At 34.2% G+C, this 13,973-nt stretch overlaps 1 long non-coding RNA gene across 1 annotated transcript; it reads left to right on the top strand.

Annotated features, from left to right (window-relative positions):
• Window positions 1-4,113: 4,113 nt before the first annotated feature.
• Window positions 4,114-5,583, top strand: LOC145612259 (uncharacterized). Its single transcript, XR_014106562.1, has 3 exons — window positions 4,114-4,503; window positions 4,601-4,660; window positions 5,031-5,583. It is a non-coding gene; the product is annotated as an uncharacterized LOC145612259 (long non-coding RNA).
• The last annotated feature ends 8,390 nt before the right edge of the window (window positions 5,584-13,973 follow it).

Below are 13,973 nucleotides of genomic sequence, written 5' to 3'. Positions count from 1 at the left end.
ATAGTTAACCAATTACTTGCTCCTTCAAAAAAAGAAAAACAATACCATAACTTGTAAGTATAATTTTTTGAGGGAATTCTTTAACGAATCAATTATATCTTTATATATGGTAAGTTTATTGTGAATTTGTGTAAGCTATTAGTGTAGTCTATCTTATGCACGAATGCACGATATGTGTAGATGGATGGTTTCTCTTTATCTACTTATATTGAAAACACAAAAAGGGGATAAAAAGACACAAGAACAAATAAAATGACAATATTTTTTCAATGGGATTTAAGCTATGGGGTGAGTTGTGAAGAATTTTCTTAAAGCCGGACTAGCTATGACACAAATAATGGGAATAAAGGCAATCCTTACCGTAATTAGTATTCCTATGTAAGAGTTTATTGAACGTGTAAGGTGTTAACTTTTTTGTACTTCGTATATTATCGAAACTTGACATGTTTACGTTTCTACATTAAAAATAACAAAGTAGATTACCCATCTAGCACAAGCATATGTTGATCACAATAATTAGGTATACCACTAGGTTGGCGTATCTCCTCGTGGAAGCTATATTTACAATAGGGATATATTGCAAACGAGCTTGGCAAGGAGAGGTGCTCGTGCATGTGTAATTAACTATTTGGGTTTTGATCCTCGTAGTTAGTTGATTACACCGTAATTAGTTGATCTAAAGTGATGTGGAAATGTGTTGTAAGTAGAGTGAAAGCATTCGCCATGTAGAACCTATACTTGTATATCCTAGTGATCCTTCATTTCAATTTATGGTAGCTCTATAGCTTGGATTACAATTAACATAGCCAAAGAGATAGCTAGTCCATTCAATCATATTCTTTACAAGTGAATCAATCCATGTCCTATCATTTGACCGATGATTTTTACCATCTAGTTTCAGTCTGTCGCCATTGTTTTATTTAATTTGACCACTGCTAGTATTGTTATTCTTATTCATCCATCACAAAATATCAACTAAGATTTTATGGTTCATGTGATGGAATGGAAATTTGCCTTTTGGTTGATGGATATCAATTGTGAGAATGAGGGAAAGATGGATGGAAATTTGCCTTTTGGTTGATGGATATCAATTGTGAGAATAAGATTTTATGGATATCTTGTTGCATAATTTTGAGAGTTGTACTTGTAGACTATTCATGTTAATTAATTAATTAAGGTACTTAGACAATGGTGTTGTGAATTAATTAATCAAGATTATTAAAGCAAATAACATATTGAAGAAAGTATAAGAATTCTCGATAACGAGAACCCTAATTCTCGGTTTAGAGAGGCTAGGGTTGCTGACCTTTTGATGCTCGGTCTGCCTCTCGGTCAGGGTGGTGCTCGCCCGACTGGGCGCGAGAGGAGCGAAGGAAAGGGTAGAGCATCCGCCCGATCGGACTGCCACCGCCTTATCGGGCGCGAGAAATCTCGCCGGGTTTTTGCCCGATCAGGCCACCTTTGCCCGGTCGACGCGCGAGAGCGACCAAAGATCGTCACTCCGATCCGCCCGGTCGGGCGCGTGTCTGGGTGTTTGGTCTGCGACGATTTCCTTCGTTAATTGTTGGCGATTTTCTTCATGTCTGTTGGTTTTCTTTTGCTGGAATATAAATAAGTTCAAAGAACATATGTTGGGGAGAACTTCAAGAAAAATATTAGTTTCTATTTTCTCTTGAAAGTCTTTTGTAATTTTAATTATCATCATCATAAATTTTGATTTTTGTTTACATTTGACCACAAATATACTACATACTATTTCGTTGTATCTCCTAGTAATTCATGATACCCGTTGTGTTTAATCAAGGTCAAAATATTATTTTGGGAAAATGATCTTGTTCAGGCCTCGAATTGGAAATTTGTTCAAGTTCGTTGTCATTTTTTGTGACCCGATAATCATTTTCCCCAACATATCTTTCCCTCATTCTCATAGAATATCAACTAAGAAATTCATCCATCTTTCCCTCATTCTCACAATTCATCCATCACAGAATATCAACTAAGACTATTCCTATTGGGTGTGACCCAAATTTTAATAGGCTTAGTCAACATTTTGATGAAGTATTGTTTCATGTTCTTGAAGCTTCCAAATACATGTAGCATGATGGTATTGGTCTCAATTCTCTAGATTTTTCAGCTAGCTTGTATCATGCAAGCCATGAAAATGATTAAGAGAATTCTTGACATTGGAAGTAACTAGAAATATGGTTCGTGAATTTTCTAGAACATCATGGATACAAGAATATGAGAGAATTTCTATAATCTTCCAGCCATTTTTTCCAAGCTCCATTACAACTATAAATAGGTAAATACACACACAAGAATCCACACCATACACATAATCCTTTCAATCACCTTCTTATACTTCTCTACCAATTTACCTTCTTTCTACGAATTGTGAGTTCTTATAGTGAGAGTTTTCTCTGACTATTCACCCTTTCAATGGTGGTTGTGTGACCATTTCTTTACTACTTGTCTTGTCAACCCTGCAACAACAACAACAACAACAACAACAAAAAAAAAAAAAAGGAAAATGATCAAAACCCAAAATAGGTTACCTACAATTTGGGGGTGTTTGTGCAACTTTGATTTTATCTAAGTTATTAGAGGATTGTAGTATGTGAATTACTTGTCAGAAGAGAATATTTCATTGAAAGATGTATATACTATATGCTTGAATCCCTGGTGAATATTAGTAATGGTGAGAGTGAGGGATAACTCAAGTGATTAAAGCTTTCCTCTCGATTTCATGACATTTTGGGATCGATTTTTAGCTTGCCCTTGTGGCTTTGTAAACACCAAAAAAATTATGGTTATGGTAATATAACATTGATTCTCATATTCTACTTTACAAGAGGTGAAGATGTGTTTGGGCTGTCTGAATGGTAAAAAAAAACCGGTTGCAAACGATCATTAAGATTATTGGAAAATCCATAATAAATTTAGGATTATATAGGGTTGATTGGAAGCTAAGGTTGTATTATTTTGGGAAAACGGGACAAAAGTTGAAACATTCTTATTATTCTCTTAATATATACAAGCATGGAGTGTTAAAAAAAATATATGTCACGATATCCAATATTGAACTTTGATAAAAAAAAACATGAATCGTCTCAATATTGGCGGGAAATAATAAAGCATCTAAACCAACAGATCTCTTTATCACTTCACTCCAAAGTCTCCAACATTAGAGTGTACCCGTGCTAAAAATACGGGATTTTATTATATTAGTTAGATATTAAATATATAATATAAGAAAAAATATATATTTAAATACGGGAAGTTGATATAGATGTTGTAACTTAAACCCTATTATATTGAGTTGAATCGTTGTGGACTTGTGGTCTGGTTTGCTCTACCGAACCCTGCTTAGCTGTGCTCTATTGAGTATTAATAATCTGCTGGCACTTGTTCTTCCTTGCTTACCCTGCTCTGCGCTGCTGAAATATGATGTTTAGGGCTGTACAGACTGCGGTTTGCGGTTTGAAAATTGTGGTGCGATTTTTAAAAATGACCAAATCACGGTTTGTGGTTTGGTGCGGTTTCCAATAAATTTTAGACCAAATTGCACCAAAAACTGCACTTTAATGCGATTTGCGATTTTAATACTATATTTCTATTAAAAAATTTATAAAGAACTAACATATATGAGCTAATCCTCGACTATTAGCTAATTAAAGCTTAAAAAAAGTTTAACATTTGAATTGTAAAATAATAATTACAAAATAAAAGTTTTGTTTTTTAAAAAATAATTATAATTTAAAAAATATGGTTAAACCACACCGCACCGCAAACACCCCTATTGATGTTATTTGCTCTATCCGATACTAAAAAAGTCAATTGTATCGGATAATTTTTTTCTGACACTATTTCATGGGGTTTCACACAATCTCAATATTAGACTTCATTATAGTATCGGAACTTTTTTTAATCCGATACAAATAAGATAGTAGTATTAATTACGTTCCGATACTAATAGATTTTTTACTATCGAAAATTATTTTGTTACAAATTGACACTTGTAGTAACAAATTCTTCCGATACTAAAGCGTATTAGACATATTAGTACATTTTTTTATATTATAGAAAAAATCAATAACTAGAATTGGCGGTACATTAAAATTTCAGAAGCGGTAAATTAAAATTTCAGAAAAGTTCAAACCTTTAGGCGCACAAATTCATTTTATTTCCCTTGTACTGTATTACACTATTATGAAGAATGCGAACCCTTTTACGAAGTAATTTTTTTGTTTAACCCTTATTATCAAAATAGCTACAAACCCTTCTCTTTTCTATACTCTCAATTCACCCTTTTCCAGCCACCTCTCCTTCTACTTTCTCTACTCTGATTATGTGGGAGGCATTAATGAAAGGCCAATGCGCTGCTAACAGCCGCGGCGACTATCACCATTAACACCGGCGAAGTCAACCTGAAAGCTACCATTTCTGAAGCGAAATTCGACCATAGCCAAGCTTCAACATCTTCTATACCATGTGCTCAAACAAGTAATTCCTTCTCTTTTTATCTCTCTACTTTAAAGTTTCCTTCAATTTATAAAATTAACCCTAAATTTTTGAGGTTTCAATTTATGAATCTAATTAGGGTTTTAGACAATCAATTAAATATGACATACAACAAGAAGATGGTAATACTTATCGCAAGGTGAAATCTCTCTCATTTTTCTTTCATAGATCTGATTTTGATTTTGATTTTTTTTGGTGTTTGATTGTTTTTGGTTGTTTTTTTATTTTTATTGTTTTTGATATTGGGGGAATGGTGAATCGTGGTGAGTTTAAGAACCCTAAATTTGGATCGATTTGTTGCTTGTTTTGATTTGGATTGTTTTGGGTTTTCATAGTAGTTGCTTTGAAGTTGACTAAATTTCCATATTTGTGCTTTTCAACTTCTTTGTAAATGACCTTCACCAGTTAGTTTTTCACTTTTTATTTTATATTAACTATTTGATATTGCAATTTGTTTGATAACAGTTGGTTTTTGTATTGAACTTTTGGTTGTGCAAATATATGTGCAGGGACCGGAGATCTAGCAAGAGTAATTTCTTATGAATTCAAAACCCCCTTCTTCATGGCTAAGGTATCTTTTTAAATATGCTAGCCTCTTTATTGTTCTTTATGGTGTTGATTTCTTATTTGTGGAAAGTTATTAGTACTTTGGATATACCATTATGCTAATTTACATGATCAGTTTGCTCCATATTTGAAGGTATATGATATGATCCCCTGCTAATGAATTTATGTTGGTTAAGCCTTGGTATCAAGGTATACTACATTACTTATCCATCTTATCTAATGTATTTTGTTTGATATACTATAAAGTATTCATTTAATTGTGTTTTTTATTTTTATTTTTTTTGTTTGGAGAACTTATAGTTGGGTACCGGGTTGAAGTTAGAGTTTGGAGAATTTGGATTGTGATATTGTTGTCGTGCCTTTGAATTACTTTCTTGTAATGTACTTAGGTAATATATTTGAGTTGTGAAATGGTAAACATGGTTTACATGGTTTGCGCGTGCTCCCCCGACGGTAAGATAAGTAGAACTCGTGGTTGTCTTCATTTTTGTGATATTCGTGGTTGTTGTTCGGGTTTTGTAATAGCAAAGATACATGAATTTCCCTTTTCTATTCATCGTTGCTTTCTTTCACCTTCTTGTTCTATCCACTCTCTTGTATAGTTGGAATTGTTTAGTAAGCCTCTCTCTCTCTCTCTCTCTTATTCTCTCTCGACCATTCTCACTTTCCCGACTCATCTCTCTCTTTATCACTCTATCTCATTTCTCTTTTCTATTCATCCTTGCTTTCTTTCACATTCTTGTTCCTTTTTTCTCTAACCTATCCACTTTTCTCGTATAGCTCAAACGGTTTAGTACGTAAGCCTCCCTCTCTTTCTTATTCTCTCCCGACCCTTCTCTTTTTCCTGACTCATTCCCCTCTTTATCACTCTATCTCTCTCTCCCTGCCCCTCATTCTCTTATTTGCTCTATTCTCTTCTGACCCTTATCTCTCTCTTTTTCTCCAAGACTCTCTCTCTCTCCCTCCTCCTGGCTCATCTCTCTTTTTTTCACCTTCAACAGTTTAATGTACAACTATTGAAAAAAAAACAGAGCATAATGTACAACCAATTAACAATTTAACATGCAACAACTTCCACTCCAAATTATCCAGAACAAAACAAAGTGATTATATTCATAGATTATACATATATCCAAAAGAAGAATCAAACCAAGCTATATAGAGCACATGATCAATAGATAATTTACAAAGAATATAGAATTTTGGGCCTAGAAATTCTCGACATAAAAAATGAATCTCAAAATGTGTAAAAGAACAAGCCAAAAAGCTATGAAGCTCAATATTACTACTCCATACTACATATCAGTGAACTCTTTTGAAGCACACATTTTGTTTTGCCTGAACGACAAGATAAAGAAAAGCAACCTGTTGCATTTGAAGTCATAATTGTCATCGCTATATGCTTGATGCAATGAGCTGCAGTTGCTACCTTAGAGTATTAACCTGAAAGACTCCAATTAACCAAAACCAAATATATTAGTTGAAAAGGAATTCTTGATATCAGACTTGTAGTGTCATCATATAACTTCTACCACAAAGTTAATACGGAATATATAGTATGTTACAAGCTTAGATCAATATTGAGATAATTTTCTTGTTTTTACAAGCATACCTCATTGTTTTTTCTGTTAACAACATTTATTGATCCCTAATCAAAAGCATAAAGTGTAGTAATAGTATATACAGGATTTCAAGTTCACAATTACATAAACTACGTATGAAATTATACGGATCGTCGAGCACTCTGCTTATAATTTATAATAAAGTAATACATGGTGTCCATTTTGGATCAGGAGTGTGTTATAAAGGTTTAATCATTGAAGATAATTCAAAACAATTAGTTCAATTTTGAAATCATACAATCTTTTAGTAAAAAAATATTAGAGTCATCTTTTTTTTAAATGAAAATTTACCGAAGAGCAACAGCTCCAAGATGGTAACGCGAGGGTTTTTGACTCCTTTGCTTGTCAGAGCAAATTATCTAGCAACCTTCATTAAGAAAATAATCACTTAGACATTTAACGATCTTAATCAAAAAAATAAATAAGGCCTTAGCTTTAGAATGCTGAGAAATCAAATCTCCATTTTTTATATATACCTGATGAAAATCATCAATCTCCCAAATCCTCACTAATTAAAACAACAAAAGGCAGAAAATAAAAAAACAAAAATCTAGATCATAGAAAAGGGGAAGAATTTCTGTAACCACCCCAAAAATTCAACTGCGGAAACGAAAAAGCCCAGAATTGAACAAAAATTAAATCAGTCAAATAAAAGGAAAAATCTAATCCAGGAGATGAACACCAGAAATAAACAAGATTAAATCATAAAATTTTTGGTTTTGTACCTCATATTTTGCTCCAATGGAGGAGATAGAGAGTGAGAGCGGGTAGAAGAGAAACGGGAGGAGAGAGAAATATAGTGAGAGGAGAAGAAGGAAGAAGACTTAAGAGTTAAGGGAGAGAAAGAAGACAACTGGCTGAGACAGCTGCCAAAAGCCAGGCCACCAAAGAAACAGAAACATTAAAGGGTAAAATTGACAATTCATTGAATTTAGGGGCGCATAAGTAATAGTACCAAAAAATACTATTCATAAGGAATAGTAGCAACTTTTGCATTTTTATTATAATGGTTATGGATTATGAGACAATATGAATAGATATTAAATATAAATTCTTTTGTACAAGTATTTTAATTATGTATTTAATTTTGAATTATATATAAATTAGTTGGACAGGGTTCTTTAGTTAATATATAACAATATTGAAGACATTGATACTAAAGAGTCTCTAGTATTTGAATGTTCCAATACTACAGTACTTTTGTTGTATTGAAGCCTATCTTTAGTATCGGAAATTTCCAATACTAAAAGGACTTTTTGAAGCTAGGAAAGACTATTGTAACAGTAATTACAGACCCTATAATGATTCTTTAGTATCGGAAACCAATTTGATACTAAAAATCTAACTCTTTTGTATCAATTATTTCCGACACCATATACATATATAGTAACGGAAGATTTTGATACCATATGATAAGATATTTGCATCAGAATTTCTGTTACTAGTTATATTTCCGATACTAGTTATATTTCCGATACTAGTTATATTTCCGATACTAAAGGTACCCCTTTTTAGTATCGGATTGAAGAACCGATACCAACACATTAGCCACGGAGGTATTAGTATCGGTATAGTGTCGGAAATTATTTCTGATACTAATGACCTTTGGTATCGGAAAGCAAGCTTTTAGTATCGATTAATTACCGATACTAAAGACCAATTTTCTAGTAGTATATGGTGAAATGTTGATAAAGAAATTATACACCCGTGCTAATTCATGGCATATTTTACTACGTAAAAAAAAAACGTAACTGACAAAATAATAAAATGTTAGTAGTGTTTTGAACAAAAAAAATGTTAGTAGTGTTTTATTTTTTAATTTTTTTTTTGAAGAAAAAATGTTAGTAGTGTTTTGAAAAATTGCTAAGAAATTGACGTAAAGCTAAAATAATTAGAAATTTTTTTTTAAAAAGTGGGATGGGTAGTTATTTTTTTAAAAAAAAGTTAAATTAAATATAAATAAATAAAGTATTGAATGGGTAGTTATTGTTTTTTCAAAAAAAGAAAAAAAATTAAAAATAAATAAATAAATAAATCTATATTATAATTGTAGAGTCGTTTTTCCTAACTTTAAACCACAGCTCTTCAAAACCCCAACCTTGCCCTCTCATTCACTCCCTCCTAAATAACTACTCCCTCCTTTTTATCTAACAACACACTTTTTAAATTTCCCAACCTTGCCCTCTCATTCACTCCCTCCTAAATAACTACTCCCTCCTTTTTATCTAACAACACACTTTTTAAATTTCTTAAAAAAAAACTACTAAATTAATATACACTTACAGTTTATGCCTCCTCAATCATCATCCCATACTCTCCTAAACTCCTACACTCCCACATCTCCTAAACTTCACGTGCTAATTCAGCATGCAATATACGTATGTGCTTTATCAAACAACTTATATATTCATATGATGTTATACTTTGGATACGAAGTATGTCGTAGTGCATATGTAATTGAATTTTGTTAATTTGTACTCTATTAGTATGTGATTGATTTTGTTTTAGGTATCACTGCTCGGGAAGCATGACAACTACAAAAGGCATGTCAGCGACATAAGCTTAAGAATTATAGAGGGGGGTTTGAAGATTTAGTCATCGTGGTCAAACCAACTGACAATTGTAATTTTTTGGGGGGGTCATTATTATTGTATGATACATTTATTTATAGTCCATACTTATTCATGTAAATGTAATAATTATGGCTTCCTAAATTCTTATTAGTAATTTAAAAAGTAAAATTCATATTGTTGCCCTTAATGTTTTGATGATAACACAAGTCAAACAAATGGACTAATGTCTTGATAAGTTTTGTAGTTTGCTTATGTTAAGTTGCAGGATTAATTCGAAGCTTATATTAAGTTGCAAGATTAAAAGACATGTTGCAGTGTTCATGCGAAGGAACATAAGCTTCGGAGTAGAAGCAAAGGAAAGAAGACTCGGAGTAGAGACTTCTTAGATAATTAAAGTCTAAAATATTTTATGTTTTAGGTTTTATGTAAGTGAGAATAATTAAGAGTTGTGATAAGTAGAATGCGTTCTTAAATTGGTTAAAAAGATAGAATTTGTTTTTTTGTTAAAAAATAGGAAAGGTGGTTTTTGAAAATATCTTTTCTGATCTTATTTTGAATTAATATCCTTTTATTTCAGAAAAATACCTTTGAAAAGATTGAATAAACTAACTTCCTAAACTTGCGCAACTAGCTCTTGATTCAGTCTTCACCACTAACGCAGAAACTGCTTCTAAGAGGTTCAAAGTGCCCTGGTTTTTAGGACATGTTTGAAGCCTGATAGTGGTGGAAAGAAGTGGTGTTGATGTGCAGCAATAGTGGCGTAATTGGTGGAAGTTGTGGCATTTTAATCAAGCTATGTTTTCCTATAAATATCGAAGTTGTTCTATGGAAAACTTGACCTTACTCAATCATATCTTTCTATCTTTCAATTATCACACGTGCATTAGCACGTGCACATTCTAGTAAAACTAAATGCATGAGAATTTAGCGTTGGGGTTTTGGAGGCTTCACGTTGAAACGACTCTACAATTATATATTAGATTCCAACACACCTTTTCAGTTAATAGACATTTAACATGTAATTCACTAAATTCTCTCTCTTTTTTTTTTTTTTTTTTTTTTTTTAATAACTATTTGTACCTGATTTATTAGACCCGATTTTCATAATTTTTTTTATGTTATAGGTAAACTTTATTGAACATAATCAACACCGATTAAACTTTTTTTTTTTTTGAGGGAAACACCTGCGAGATTTTATTAAAGGAGGTCAATTTCCGCCAAAGTTACGAGTCTTTGGGGGAAAGGGCCTAAACAAACAAATTCATTACAACCTCAAGAGTCCCACCGAGCTACGTGGTGAGCTGGAGTATTTCCCGCCTGCTTAACATGAGACACAGAAAAACTGAAAAACCAACAAAAAATTGAGAGAGAGAGAGCATATAACATCTAAAATCATACAAAGAGGATTATTATAACTAGGGATGACAATGGGTCAGGTCTGGGTCGGGTCCACTAAGACCCAGACCCAGACCCGGAATTTCTAAGGTGGACCCAGATCCGACCCAGATTCACTGGGTCTAAAAAACAGACCTAGACCCAGATCCATCAGGTTTAGCGGGTCTCGGGTCTAAAATGGGTCCAAAATGGGTCTAACTATGATTTTTATTAATTTTTTTATAATTTTGTATATATATTTTAAATTTATAATTATACTACTACTTCAAAATAATAAAAGACGCATTAAAAAAAATGTATTCATATTTTTGACACATAAATAATTTGTTCATTAAAAAGTAAAGACAATGAAAGAAAAAAAAAATCGTACTACGCAAAAACTTAATTTCTTGGTTGCTTGGTATTTTATTTGCTCACTTTCACTAAAATCTATCTTCTCAACCTCTAATAACGTAGTATAATATATAAGTGATTTTTTTAAAAATAATATTATAACTAATATTTATTTATCATTTATTAAAAAATAAAAAAAAATTAAAAATGGGTCCATGGGTCGGATCTGGGTCGGGTCTGGGTCTACAATTTTTGGACCCAGACCCAGACCCGACCCATTAAACTTAGACCCAGATCCGATCCAGACCCATCGGGTCTAAAATTTAAGGACCCAGACCCTAAAATATGGGTCGAGTCCAACCGGGTCTGGGTCGGGTTCAGGACCCATTGCCATCCCTAATTATAACCCCTTGCCTTCCACTTGATCCCATTGACAACGTTCAATGCATCACTTTCCAGCTGCACAGTTGGTAACCAAGTCTGCTTAACTTCTGCAAGGGCTGGAGACAACCTTGCTTGCATCTGCCGTACAAGAGTCAGGGGTGAGCATGGGACGAGTACCCGTACCGTTAGTACTAACGGTTCGGGTACCCGATAACCAAAATCACTAAAAGTGATACCCATAACTGGAACCGATAAGTTCGGGTGCCCGGACTTCGGGTACCCGGATTTTCGGATCGGTTATCGGGTACCCAATAAAATATCCAATAATGATAATTAAACTTAATTATGTAGTTATTATGATATAATTTACAACTAATTAACAACAATACCATATGATCTTGACCAAATTATTAATAGTATAATTAATCATTGATATTATAAAGTGATTATGAAGTAAAGTAAAAGTTTAAATTTATATTAATAGATTTAAGTAGGGAAAAAAAGCAAAAAAAAAAATGCTTATTCAGATCGGATCGGGTAACCGTTAATTTTAAAATGATACCCATAATCATACCCGATAACAAATTATCGGAACGGGTACCCAAACCATTATGGTTATCGGATCGGGGACCCTAATTTTCGGAACGGTTACGGATCGGTTTTTCGGGTTTTCGGTTTTTCGGGTAGTTTTGCTCAGCCCTAACTGCAGCAGCCACAAGCCTCCCCTCAGCATCTCGCAACACCACACCCAGGCCTGTCACGCTTCCAACATGTGCATCACAGTTGATTTTTATCACACCATCACATGGGTATTGCCACGAGCTGGCAGATGGGATGTTGTGAGAACTCTGTCCCATAAACACCCTACTCGCATATAATACATACTCATGAACATATTTTGACAAGTTAGCAGCCACACTTATAGCAAATACATTCTCTTGCTCAAACACTACCTTGTTCCGACACCAGCAGGCTGCCCACATTAGAGTAGTCATAGATAGTAGCTCTTCATTACAGACCTTCGATGCTAGCCACACAAATCGATTCTCAAAACAAAGTGAAGGAGCCTGTGCTAATATAGAAGTAAAATTACTTACTGCCCATATTTCTCGTGCCGCCTTACATTCAAATGTAGCGTGGAGAATAGACTCATCCCCATTCTCACAAATTGAGCAAGATTTATCATCAATCATATGGCGATAATGGAGTCGTTCATGCACCGCCAAGAACGCCTTACAAGTTATCCATAAGCAATGAGTGAGCTTTGGAGGGCTTTTCATAATCCATATAATCTTCCAAACATCATCAGTAGATTGAGCCATATGCGGTCCTTGCTTGCCAAGCCAATACGCTGACCCAACGTTGAACTCACCAGTTTTAGAGGGCCACCAATACATCACATCCCTTATAGTACGATACGATAAAGGAATTGAAAAAATTACAACCTGATCAGCAGCACAAAAGTTTGCTTAGCTTGGATCACATCCTCCTGCCAAGACCGGCTTGTATGATCAATTAAGTCCGACACTCGCAGCTCCATGTTACTATGAGGCAACGGAGAAGGCACACAAACACTAGAATTACCCGGTAGCAAGCACAATCCCAAACTGAGATACCACAACCATCACCCATCCCGCCATTTCAACCCCTCAAGGAAGAGCGATTTGGCACCCCATATACTACGCCAAGTATAGCTAGGGTCATATCCTCGGTTGGCCTCTAACACATCACAATTTTTAAAATATTTTGCTTTTAAAATGGAGTGAAGAAGAGTACCATGATTGTGGTGGAGTCTCCAACATTGTTTTGCCAATAGAGCTTGGTTGAAAACCCGAAGATCTCTAAACCCCATCCCTCCTTGATTTTTCGGCTTGCAAAGATCTTCCCACTTTTGCCAATGTAACTTTCTAGCTTCATCCATAGAGCCCCACCAAATCCATGCTAGCAACCTATGAATGTCATCAATAATTCCATCCGGAATTTTAAAAATACTCATCATATAAGTCGGAATTACTTGAACCACCAATTTGATCAAGACTTCCTTTCCCGGTTGAGACAACAACTTTTCCATTCAACCTTGCAATTTATTCCATATCCTTTCCTTTATACCCGCAAAAATTGCCCTCTTAGATCTCCTAATAACAGTCGGTAATCCAAGGTACTTCTCATGTCTAGCAACCTCACGAACCCCCCGAGTTTCAATGATTTCATTCCGCCAATTAGTACTCACTTTTTTACTAAAAGCAACTTCAGTTTTATCGAGATTGACTTTTTGGCCCGAAGCTCTTTCATATTGGCTAATAATATTAGCTATCATCGAGCATTCTTGAATATTTGCTCTAGCAAAAAGTAAACTGTCATCAGCAAAAAATAAAAGTGACACCCGAGGAGCCCTCTTACAAATCCTAGCACCATGGATATGATTTTCCTGAGCTACCTTCCCAAGAAGAGATGAGAAAGCATCAGCACACAATAAGAACGGATACGGAGAGATAGGATCACCCTGCCGAAGCCCTCTAGTAGGATTTACTGAACTTGAAATTTTCCCATTAATTTTGAACGCAAAATTCACACTCTG

The sequence above is a fragment of the Chenopodium album genome, chromosome 24 (assembly GCF_948465745.1).
Source record: "Chenopodium album chromosome 24, dcCheAlbu1.1, whole genome shotgun sequence".
NCBI classification, from domain to species: domain Eukaryota; kingdom Viridiplantae; phylum Streptophyta; class Magnoliopsida; order Caryophyllales; family Amaranthaceae; genus Chenopodium; species Chenopodium album.
Note: the sequence above shows the minus strand (reverse complement) of the source record. Positions and strands in the feature narration are given on the sequence as shown.